General features: G+C 40.0%; 1 protein-coding gene across 1 annotated transcript in view; it reads left to right on the forward strand.

The window, feature by feature from the left end:
• Positions 1-1,007: 1,007 nt before the first annotated feature.
• Positions 1,008-13,231, forward strand: part of RNF19A (ring finger protein 19A, RBR E3 ubiquitin protein ligase) — a 73,427-nt gene continuing 61,203 nt past the window's right edge. The window contains exon 1 of the mRNA XM_072410833.1: positions 1,008-1,164. The gene's annotated coding sequence lies outside the window, so the exon portion shown is untranslated. The remainder of the gene's footprint in view (positions 1,165-13,231) is intronic.

Raw genomic sequence — 13,231 nt, forward strand, 5'->3', positions numbered from 1 at the left:
TCAAAATATTTTGTATTGGATTCAATACAAATAACTGTATTGAATCCAATACAAAGTAATCATTATATTATATATGCTACTGTACAGTTATATTACTTTTTTTATTTAAAGAATAATATTAAACATTGGACGTATTTTGGTGAGGTATACTTAAGACTTACAGGCCTACAATGTAAAATTAATTTTCATGAAAGACAATGTACCGCTTTTAGACATAAATACAGACAGAAATGTTTAAAGGTGTCATTTTTTTGTTTAGTTCCGCTTTAAGGCTTTCTACACGGATGTTTTCCCCAGCGTTTAACCCAAGCCCATGTTTGAAATTCCAATGGGCTAATCTACACCAGGACGTTTCCTTGAGGCACGTTTATGAGCAATATCTAGAACTTGCAACGTTTAAAAAATTTTAACGTGGGTTTAACTCTGGAAAACGCCAAAAACACGGATAAATTCGGATAATCCCTCCCATTGAGTTCAATAGGGCGTTTCCCCACATTTATAAGCACTTGAAACACAAACCCGTGAAAAAGCAGCATAGATATTTTCCAATGTTTTAAAGCCAAGCTTTAAAACGCTTATAAATTTTACAAACGTCCATGTAGACCCAGGACCCATAGCAACCTCTGGAAGAACCCTTGGATTCCATGGAACCCTGGTGGAGAAATACTGCTGTACATACACACTGGGACTTACAGTCCCTGAAATTAAAGCAGCAGTTTGTGGTACAGCCTGTGCTGGCAGCCCTTCCATATGTTTTAGGCTTCCATCCTCTACCATCCCCTAATGACTGTATACAAAAAATACAGGAGTGCTGCAGCACGTCGCCCACAGGATATCAGACTGACGTCAGGGTAACCAATGCGCGCTCCCGGACATCACGACGTGCTCGCGCACAGTTGTTCCGCAGCAGTTGCCGGGGGCCGTGCTCGCGCATGACGTCGTTCCATCCTGCTGTGGCTTTTTTTTTCCGCGTACTTGCGACTTTTGAACGGGAGCGCGCGTCCCTCCCTGCTCCCCCCTCCCGCACCCTTTTCTCACTTCCGCTTCTCTGATGGCTCAGACGGCGGCCCTGGGGTCCGGTGTAGAAGGTGGATGATTAATACCGGGCTGGCCTGTTTTGGTTTTGGCTTGTCTAAGGATTACGCCCGTGGAGCCGGATTGAAGGTAGGAGGCTGGAGGGGTGCGGGGGCTCTGGTATTGGGGGCTTTAATGTCTGGGGTGGGGGAGGCAGCCTGGACTGACACCTCCCGGGGCCAGTGCTGAGGGTGGTCGCAGGGAGACAGCTGCTGTCTGGGCTGGAGAATGATTCTGGTGGCCCGGTGGCAGAGGAGACCTGGTGGGGGTGACATCTGGTGCCCGGAACATGGGGCTGAAGTTTGACACTGGTGAACATCTGCCATGGCATATGGTGGGAACTTGTGCCCAGGTGCCAGGGCAAAGGGCATCGGATAGCTGTGCCTGCGTACTGTGAGGAGGATTAACATTGTCACTAAAGGGAGTAAAATATGGTGCCCATAACTGTGCCAAGAAGACTTAGATGTGCTGCCCATTGCTGTAGCAGGGAGGGTCACTTGTGGTGACCATAGCTGTGCCAAAAAGTTTTAGATGTGGTGCCCATTGCTGATGCAGTTTCCATAGCTGTGCCAAGAAGACTTAGATGTGGTGCCCACTGCTCTGGCATAGAGGGTAATTGTGGTGCCCATGACTGTGCCAATAAGATTCAGATTTGGTGCCCATTGCTGTGACCGGGAGGGTCATTTGTGATGCCCATAGCTGTGCCAAAAAGTCCTGGATGTGGTGCCCATTGCTGATGTGGTTTCCATAGCTATGCCAAAAAGACTTAGATGCAGTGCCCATTACTGCTGCAGTGCCCATGGCTGTGGCAAGTAGAGTCATATGTGGTGCAGGAGCTATGGCATGGAACTTTACTGTGGTTCCAATATTTGTTGCATGGTCTCAGGTATGGTGCCCGTAGCTTTGTCAGGGAGTTTTCCATATCCCAAAATTCTGGCAGGTTGTCAGACATGGTGCCATTAGCATTGGTGCACATGCTCCTTTTATCTGCATATGTTATCAGATATGGTGCCCATAGGTGTGGCAGGGGACATACCTACTCCTAAAGCTGTGCCAGGGTCTGCTGCCAATAGCATTGCCAGTAGGGTTTACAAACTTGTAGCTGTGGCAGGGGTGGTGCCCATAGTTATTTCAAGTTCTTGGATGTGGTGCTCATTGCTTTGGTAGTGAGCGTTCATGCTCCCCTAGCTCTGACGTGATCCCTACAGCTCTGCCACAAGTTTGACGCAGATACCCATCTACTTTGGCACTGGTGCCTGGCAGACGTGGCGATCAGCCCATGTCTTTGTCTAAGAACTAGATCCAAAGCTGAAAGACTTGTTACGTTAAATGACACCTAGGTCTTAATGACCAGGACCTGTGTAGAACCAGCACACAACTGTTAGTGATGTTTTATTCTTTTGTGGTTGTGGGTTAGCAAGTAATAAATATTGTGTGCTTTTCACCCAAATATTTTATCTGACCAAGGACTGAGATCTATCCGAATGACCCTGGTTGGCTTTGGCGCTGTGTTACAGTAATAGGTTACGGTGGTGTTACAAGCCGCTAACAGTGAAAGTTATTTGTCCATATGTTGTTATGGTTGTGAGCCGCACAAAGCATCTGCTGGCTTCTCATTGTTTGTATAGATGTCACAACTGGACAAATGGTTGTTGGTGTCTGTGAACCGTTACCATTGCCCTAACAATTCCTGGGATGCCATGGTCACTCACAGCTTAAAATATTACTTCTTATTATCTGATTGGCAATTAATGTGTATCGGAGATAACTCAGGCAGTTTGTGTTTATTTCCTTGTAATTTATGTAACCACAGACAAGTAAATGAATGGACTTTACTCTGATTTAGAAGCCACTAGTCTGACCTCCTAATGATATGTAGAATCATATTTTTTTTTTTTTATTAGGTAGCCACCTTGAAAGTAAAAGCTTGTGTTGATCTTGGGGCTACAACAATATATCAATTTATATCTGTCTTTTCTAAAGTAATTTTCTAAGTTGTCATGAAGGTTACCTTTACTATTTTTTTTTTTACCATTTCATGCATTATCCTTACCATGCACAGTCAAAAAAGTAATATAAAATAAAGTTTTATACAAGTTCCTGGAAGCTAGATATATTGTATGTAATATATATTTTGTGTGTTGGAGACATTTACACTACATTTACACTTTGCATTTACACTTTGCACTTTTGCACTTTTGCAGTTTTCTTTTTTTTTTTTGGCTGCATCATATATATGTGTGTGTGTATATATATATATATATATATATAATGTGAAATAATATATATTTTTTGTTCCTGGTTTACTAAATTCGATTAGACTCCTCTGGGTGTTGTAATAATTAGTCCACAGTGAACATTTTAAACTCCAAGTACAGGTAGTCCCCGAGTTAAGGACATCTGACATACGGACGACTCCTAGATACAAACTCTTTAATGACCAGCACAGACTCTGCAGTTGTTTCTTTTTGCATATCAAAGCACACCTTGCTCCAGAAGTTAATAAATATAAAGGCTTCATAAAAAGTTTTTTTTGTTTAATTGCTTATACAGTAACTGACATCATGCTGCCTAATAGTATGTTGAGACAAACATCTCTTCTAATTGCATTTATTAAAATAATGTACCTGTTCTGACTTACATACAAATTCAATTTAAGAACAAACCTACAGTCCCTATATCTTATGTAACCCGGGGCCTACCTGTATTCGTTTTTAACTTTCAGTACAAATGAAAACTTGTTAGGTTTTAGTATTGGTTATAAAGTGAAAGTTTATGACCTCTGACAACATTGCTGTTTTCCTTCACACTCATTTCCATAAATATGTTCTAGAAATATTTTATAAACTCAGGCTTTTCAGACTGAGGTCAATAATAATGTATTTATCACGTTTCTATATTTACCATACTTGGGGTCTGTATTTATAAAAAAGAGAAAGTGTACATAAAGTTTCACTTAGTCTTTTAATGAAGAAAAAACGTTTTTAGTGATAAGAAACTTTTTACTGAAGAAGTTGGTTACTGCAAATGAGAGATAAGATTTAGGGTTAGCGGGTATGGCAAATACCACTTTCGTTTATAGCTTAGTGACTTGGGCCTCCTATGCTTTGTTCATATCTAAAGCCGTTATTTACTTTCCCTGTCAGTATCTACATGTAATTGGTTGCTATATATAACACAGGCAGTTTTCTATTGATTTGCAAATTATCTCATCTGCTGATAAGCTAATGAGCTCCTTTTCAAAAAAAGTGAGAGTGGGGTGTTTGCTCTTAAGCTACGTACACACTTCCAATTATTATCGTTGGAAAACGAACGACGAACGTTCATGCACGATATATATGAACGATCGTATAGCACCGATCCTGCACATAGAGTTAACGACACGATCGTCCGTAGATATTGTACACACAATAGATACGATCGTTTGAGCGATAGAGGAACTATGTGCACGACAGGAAAGTGAACGGACGTTCGTTCATCACGCATGCTCAGACCATGGACGATCAACGAACGACCGTACACACGAACGATGTTCAACGATCGTCGTCCAATCCGATCCGTCGGTCCGGTCGTTCGTTTCCAGCGATTTTCCTCGTTCGTCGGCGTCGTTGGTTACTTTTTTACGAACGATTTTTTGCCCAATCGATCGTTCGTCGTTCGATTGGAACGATAAAAATTGGAAGTGTGTACGCACCTTTAGGCAGTACAGGTTGCTTGGTGTTAACTTTATTACCCACTTTAGTTTATTTGCTCCTCTTTGATTTGACTTCACTTTGTAACTGTGGTGTGATTGCGGGTGACTGTAGGGCAGAGTTTCCATTCTGTTGTCCAAAATGACTTCTTAACGACCAGTATAGGTACTTTTGCTGGATAGGTAAAATGTAACCACAATGAAAACTAGAACTTATACTTGCCTGTATCTGCTATCCAGATATTGTGACAGCACTGCTTCCATGTCAGGGGACCTCCATTCCTCTGCTGCAAAACAGCATTGGCTATCTTTGTAGGAATTGGGGATGGTGGTGGTGGGGGATCTAGTGTCAGGATCATCAGGTATTAAAAAAAAAAAAAAAAGTATAAGAGGTGAACTCAAAATGACAAAAACTTTTTTTTTTTATTGAAAACCCCAATGCTCATACATTGCAGCTCACCACAGTACACAGATAGCTGGTGCGATATGTTGTGTAACATTTCTGGTTGTCATGTATTGACAGCCCATTTATGATAATTGGCAGCCTTTAATGCATTGTTATAGTATGTTACCTTACCACACGCAAGTTTCCTAGGTGTACAGAAGGTGTTGTGGATTGGACTAACCTAATGCAACGCATGCTAATACATGATGAGCTGGATGGTAATGTGTTTGTAGTAACGTATTCAGTTTCACAATGGGCCTCTATTGTGCCTACTTATCCTAATGTTGGTAAGGTTCTTTCAAAGTGCTGTCTAGCAATAAAAAATGAATTCACCAACACACTCATCTAGCACCTAACTCAATGGACAGTCAATGTAAAAAAAAAGAGAATTGGCAATATAACAGATATTGTTTTTGGTGGCCTCAGACTGAAGTGATGTTAGTTGGTCTAGTAGATGATTGAACTTTCTGCTTTGTGTATATTCACCATTATTTGTTTGTTGCTCCTCACAGAGTGCTCCAGTCCCCTCCGTGTAACGAGCAGTCATTCCGGTGCCTCTTTGTGCTTCTACCAGCAATCATTGTTCGTTCATACAGGTTGCAAGGAATTGTCACCGTCTGTAGGAAAACTTGCAATTGTCCTATTACAATAGTGCAGCCTTAGCCATTTGTTTTTTCAGTCTAATCCGTTTCATTTGAAAGCTCCAGTTACCTTTAGATTTAATTACAGTTTCCCCAGTGGAAACAAATGTTTAATTTATATGAGGTAGGTACGTCAGTAGTAGATTTTATCAACCCGAACTTCAGTATTGTCAAATGCTGCTGAGCCCCTATCATGTTATCATTGCGTTGTCTATATTGAAACCTTTTTATACCGTGTTAGTTATATTCATTTTCACTTCTAGGGCAGCTGTATGTAGCAGCAGATATTTAGCTTGGTGGCGATTCCATGTTGCTAAACAACTCTGACGTGTTCAGGTGTGGACTCCACAAAACTTCTAAAGGTGCCCTGTGGTATCTGGCACCAAGGTGTTAGCAGCAGATTCCTTAAGTGCCTTAATTCCTTAAAAAAATGCCAAATTCCTTAAAAAATTTTTTTTTTGACCAGCATTAAGTTTTTCAGCCGTTTGTTTTGCAGTATCTCTTCAATGCGACTAGGTCAGATGGGATAACTTTCCCATCTGTACCAGTAAGCCTTGGGTGCTGACAGTTATTATTAATAAACAGTATTTACATAGCTCCAACATAATATGCAGCGCTGTAATAATAAATAGGGGTTGCAAATGACAGACATGTACAAACAGTGACACAGGAGGAGGAGAGGACCCTGCCCTGAAGAGCTTACAATTTAAGAGTTGGTGGAAGTATCACACAATGGGGGGTTCACTGGTTGTTCTTCCATGGGCCACTTTTTGTAGGCACAAACTACTCCTTGCCTGCCGGGGTAATTGATTTAAACAAAAAAATGCCATTTTGCATATTATCTGATGCAGTCTTCAAGTCATCACAATTTGTCCCTTGTCCAAGTCTCAGAGATAATTATACTTTGTTTTTCCTGCTTCCAACACACCAGCTTTAAAAATGGACACTGCAATTGCTTTCTAATGTATCACAGCCCATGATCAGTACCTTTGTATCAAGAAAATGTTCTTTACATAACCTGCCAATGGTTTCAATGTTTTAGCCTTTTTACATATATGCACCAATAAGTAATAAAAAAAAGTAATATTAATAAAAAAAAAATCCATTATTTTAAAGCACCGCCACTTGTACAGTTTTGCTTTCTTTCCTTCACCTTTCACACCATTATGGCATTCCAGATCTGTCGGATCATGGATTATATACATATGTTTTGTTTATACACTGCTGTGTTATGTTTACTCTTTGTCTTCTTACTCCCACTTGACATATATCATTTTTTATTTTAGCCCCTTTTATGTTTCGGCTGTCAAGTTCATTCCTAAACACACACCTGTGGTAATGTATATGTGGGTGTAATCCCTTCTGCTGGAGGAATCTCACACTCGTCTTCATTATTCTAACCTGTTTGAAGTGGAGATGGTAAAGCTTTGTACCTGCACACTCTTCCAGCTTGGCTGCATCTCTTTAGAGTATAAGAGAGCTTAAGCCCTAAGAAATAATAAACTAACATGTTAGGTAATATACTTTTGGTAGATCTTTTTACTGCTTTGTCTGTGTTGTGTCTGGAACACAAAATTCAGACATTTCTTAAGACCGGCTTATTTTCCTGTTTCGTTTCTGCTAGAAAACTTTGTATTATGGTTACTAAGCAAAACTGTAATCACTTATGACCAAGATTCCCCTTATAGACCTACTTATATTACATGTGCACACTGCTAGGAAATGAAACTCTCCGATTGTGATGTGTCATGTGATCGAAGGTTGACAAAAAATCACATGACATAAAATGAAGGGTGAGTCACTGGGTACCCTTTATCCTATCTTGGAAGTAGGTCTGTTAATGGGGAGTTTCCTTATTCATAATAATTGATGATCTTGGCTTCTGTAATGCAATTCAACTCGCCAATAAAAACCATATTCTCAACCAATGCAATGTCACTGACCCTGGTGTGAAGGCCTAGCAATGCCTATGAGCAGGAAGGCTTAAGCTACCTACACAGGTCAGATGATTCCTATTCCGATAATCGTTTCAGGGCTGATAGCGAATGAAAATCTGCCGTGTGTACAGCTCTCGTTGTTCATCGTTCCGTCAACTGTCCTGGTGGATCCGCAGCAGTCATCTATGCTAGAATCATCAAATTGGAGGACAACCACAGCTTGGGGGGAAACCTTGTTGAGAAACCACGACTTATACAAAAGTTTACATTCTGCATAAATATCCCTGTCTACAAGAGTACTACTTTAATGTTAGAATAAACATATGATGGATTATTTCAGTTTGTGGACACCAGAACATTGTGTAATGACCCGACCCCGCTGCACCTCCCCTTAGGATAGCATCAACCCTCACCGCAGCAATCTCACTTCCTGCGATGCTGGTTGCGTTTGCTTAAATTTTTATTTAACTGTAGGGTTTTCCCAGTTACTGTCTTTTTGCTTCTTATCTGCATGCATGTTGCAGTGTCAAACCTGCCACTGCCGATCGCTTTTTAAAGCTTTTTCTGTAGGCGAGCAAGAGCTTAAGTCTTGCATATATCTTGTGTTGTATAATTCATTATCTTTCGTTCAGCAGCAATGTGTATAGATTTACATGTAGGTTTGATCAAGAGTAAATATAGGAAGATTATAGGGAAGGGTTTTTCCACAAGCTGATCATTTACACTGGTTTGGTCATTTTTAGACTTTTTGACACAACTTCTAATACTACGTGAAGTCCAACACATGCATGTAACCACCCGTGCACATAAAACATGTATTTGACATATCTGGGCTTATCATAATTAACTTTTATTACTGTAGGCAATAGGGCAATGATGAAGTCTTTACCTTTCCTTGAAGTATAGAATCACAAATACTTAGCTACTGGTTCTGCTGGAACCAAATGACTAACCTGATGGACTGCAATTGTTCTGTAAGTGACATCCTAGCACACTGGTATAACAAACGGAAGTGGACTGGGAAGGTTTATTGGCCTTCCAAGTAAAACTACATACACTCTACAGTGTTCTCCCCAGCCCTTTTTAGCCAGGTGCACCAGCCGGCTCTTTTTAGTAACCAGTTGGCTGTGTTTGGGTGGTTACTGAAGAGATGGGTCACAATACAGAGGCTGTCACCCACCTAAAGCTTCTTCCCACCCAGCTTACAAATAAATTCTGGGTTAGACACTGCACTAGATTGAACGATTGATGGTCTACCCACTCCTTTGCCCTTCTCATAGAAATGACCAGCGCTGAAAGATAATTTCCGGTAACGGATATCTATTGTGTACAGGCTTGAACTTTTGTTTAAAAAAAGCAAACCAACCTAAAGATTGCCTGGAGGTTAGCACAGATGCGGCTCCAAACTCTTGATTGGCAGGGGTCAGCTTTGTAATACATTGGTTTTCTTGTCAGTGTGGAAATAAATGTTCCTCTGTTGCCAAACTCTTCTGATGTCATAGAATATATCAAATCTTTTAACTAGTGCCGAGGGGCCAAACACAACTTCTTGTACAGGTGCGTCAGAAACGAAGGGAATTTCCACTGACAGCATCCTAAGTGTTTTCTGCTGCTTTGGCAAGAGGTGCAAATAATGTCTCTCACGTGTTTCTGCTACGGATGTGGTAGTTGGGCCTTCCAGGTCTATGATTTGATTCCATTTGCTGAAAATTTCCTACAGATTACTGCAGAAATTATCATGAAGTTGCTCTAAGCCCCTTTAAAACTGAATGCTCCCAGCTACAACAGTGATGTTTTTTTTCCATTGTGAATTTTATTTAGCAGAGGGAAAAAAAATCCTTTTTCATGCATTGCACAGTTTTTCCAAAAGATTGGTTTAACCTGCCAGACATTTTCCTGCACATTGTCCTAAACAATAGACTAGCTGTTTGTTACTTCCCAACCATATGCTAGCTGTTCACTACATCTGAGGTCTTTTTTGCATGATTGCTTGTGATTACAAAAGTGATGTAGCTGTAATTAAAGTGTTCTGGTGTCGATATAATTGTCTAATAATGGCATGGGGCCTTCAAGGTCTCCTGACCTGATATTCAGTATTGCAGCTGGGTTGCACATGTCCTTAAGTTGTACCCATATGCCATATGTGAACTTACCTCTTTTGGATTCAGGTTGGAAAAGCAAATCTTCTACTTAGTTGGAGTTGGGGTTCTCATTAATCTAGAATATAGAATTGGATTGATACAATTCTAAATTATGTTTACTATACATTCATTCCTTCTATGTCTCTACATATTTCTGTCCCCCCTTGTTTTCACAGGGGATTATTATTTTAATAAAAAAACAGGATTTATATATTGCCAACATATTACACAGCGCTGTACATTAAATAGGGATCTGGCTTCGTGTTATTTTCAGGGGCTCTGCTGTTGTTGATTGGCACATGTGAGCTTGGACTGTGGTGCTTTTCCTTAGTGGATTATGCACTGTTCCTGATGTCCTTTGTGTGTAATCTATTTCATTTTTATCTGACTTTGGAAATGCTTATATAATGCAGAACGTATGTGATTTTAGTTTGCAAATACATAGCCATATCAGTGCTGTGAATGCTGCCAGCAGAGGAGTAAAGTTTGTTTAGTATCTAATGTAAAAAAATAAACTTGCAATATAGTTTTGTCATATTTTAGTTTCATCTTTCAGTAGATCTCAATTCAGTGCAAAATTAACGAGTTTGTTAACTAAGGTTAGATTTTCCTTGTGCAGTTATGATTTTGTATTCAATTTTTTTTTATTTTAAATTTAAAGTGGCAACTGTTGAGTCAGAATTGTAGTAGAATACAAATCCATCCTGGATGCAGTGGAGTTAAAAGTAAAATGGCTTTTAGATGGGTTCTTTGCAAATGCTTAAAAAACCTAGCTGTTACCACAAAATATCAATTTAAGTTCTGGATTCATCTGCTGACCGAGAGCCCAAATCCTGGTGCCAATATCTGGGGAAAATGTGAACATTACTTGTGATAATTGGGCAGTGTTGTGACACCTTTGTGTATTTTCCATGGGGACAATCCTTTATCTAAATGTATCAGTGCTGATTTTTTCCTCACAATACTGGTGAGTCACTTACCTGGAACAAGTGTGTATGTATGTATGTGTGTGTCTGACTCACCTTATAATCATTAGTGATAAAGGAAGACTCGGAGTATGCACCTTCAAAATAAGTGGCAACTCCCATGTAACTACCCTTTGGGCAGTTGGTAACTTGCTTGATGTAGAATTATGTTGTGCCCAAGTCTTCCCTTTACTTTGCAAGGGCTTGGCTTTGGGCATGGTGGAGTCGGGGAAGTACTTAGTATATTAAGTACTTGGTAAGTAGAAACAAATTTTGACCAGTTTTTGCAGTAGCAAGTGACCAGACTACGCCTATAAACTTGCAAGGGGAACATACTTCACATAATGTCCTTGTGGGTAATTAAACCCTGGGCATGGCAGTGCATGGAAAGCATAATACTAGATTGGTGGCTGCCTCCAGGGCTTGATTATTGCCAAAGAACAGGTCTTGGTTCTGTAATCTGGTATGGGGTTGAATTATTTTTATCATCCAAACCTCAGCTGTAAACAGTTATTTATGCAACGTATTTATTCAGAATTGTTGTAATGTGGCTGGAATTCTCATTTAGGAATCAGCCTGTCATAGGCACGGTACTGTTAAGGGTTATACCAGGCTTCTCTAAAACATTCCCACAGGGAGAAGAAATCTCGGCTTCCCAGCATAATGACTGTAAGCTACACCTAAGCACGGCCATGTAATTGCACTTGCTATGTTGCTACGTGGGAATTAATCTTTAAAGAGCAGCAGGGGCTGACGAGGCAAAAAAAATCATCATTTCAACCCCAGTAACAGTCCTGTTATTTAGCTTCTTTTGTTCAGATTTCTCTGAGACGAGAATGTGGGAGAAGAAAAAATGTGTTACTGAACCACTTTTCTTTGCATTGTTTGTAAAATGACAAAGCCAAAAACCCAGACAGATAGCATTATCAGTAATGAAGTTATGCAGGATAATTCAGCAATGCAAGGACAAGAATGCATAGTAATTATCAGAAACCTTTGCCTAATTGATGTGACTACAATTACATTTGATTGGCTGCCTTTTTGTTCTATGTCCATGCAGAATGATAAACGTGGAGACATCTGCTGGGGTCACTGAGATTTTCCTCATATCCTGCCTTGCCAATGGGAACAGCCCTGCGTGGAGATCATCCTGCTTTCCTTCCTTGCAATGTGTTTGTCATTTAATACCCTAAAGTAGCCTTTCCCAACCTTTTTATTCTCAAGGAACCCTTCAAAACATTTCAGGTCTATTTAAACCCCTTCTAAAAAACAATGTTTGGGTGGTTAATAAAAAAATTAAAAAAAATAAAAAGGCCACAAAATTAGTAGCTGGTGAAAGAATATTGTTTGCTAGAATTACAACAATTTTTTAAATTCCTATGAACTTTATTAGGGTCGGGCAGCTGGTTCTACCAAATGTTATTGGGCCCAAAACTTTGAAGACATCAAATGGGGGGCCAGTCGGTCAGCCACAGATCAAGGAATCCTTGTTAACCTCTCAAGACACCCACGGAACCATGTTTAAGAACGGCTACTCTACAGAATTTGTTGCCATTCTCAGAACCTGTTGGATTTTCCGAAGGAATAGATGTGGATAGAGAAGATGGTAAATTTAATATACATCAGTGTCATGCTGACCACTTGGACAAAAGTAAAGGGAAATATTGTTATTAAAACTGTGCTCAGAATGCACAATAAGATCTGTGACTGAGTAATCCTGAGTTTCCTCACCATAGTTCCTCCAGGGGTTGCTAGGGGTTCCTTGAACAATGACCTTTTCGGTACAACTGACACAATAATTTTTTGGCTTTCTGTAAGGATGACGTTCTTTCCACTGGCCACCACCACTAATATACTGTGAGCTGTGAATATAGTCATTTATAGAAGGGGTTCTCTAAAACCTGAAACATATTTCAATGGTTCCCCCATATTAAAAGGTCTCGAAAGGCTGATCCAATCATTGGAACTGGAACCGCATAAGGGAATCATCCGTGAAAAAACGGTGAAAAAACAAGTGAGATTAGCACTTGCTTCTACCCAGTACTTTTAAAAACTACACATAAAAACCTTTACTTCATTGGTAATTTCACATGTCTCAATGACATTTGTCCATTCTCAAACTTGCTTGCATTCTCAAGGACTTTCCTTGTTGCTCTTCTCAACGCAGCCAATTGGTTTTATTCACAAAGCAAATACACCGGAATGAAAATGGTCACATAAGTGCACATGTAGTTATGACCGGCTGATGCCCTGTAGCATTGCTTGTAGGTATTGTGTTGTGTCCTGCTTATTCCGCATCATCTTCAGACTGAAAATAACTTGCTACAGTTATCCATT

The sequence above is a fragment of the Pyxicephalus adspersus genome, chromosome 5, assembly GCF_032062135.1.
Source record: "Pyxicephalus adspersus chromosome 5, UCB_Pads_2.0, whole genome shotgun sequence".
Taxonomy (NCBI): domain Eukaryota; kingdom Metazoa; phylum Chordata; class Amphibia; order Anura; family Pyxicephalidae; genus Pyxicephalus; species Pyxicephalus adspersus.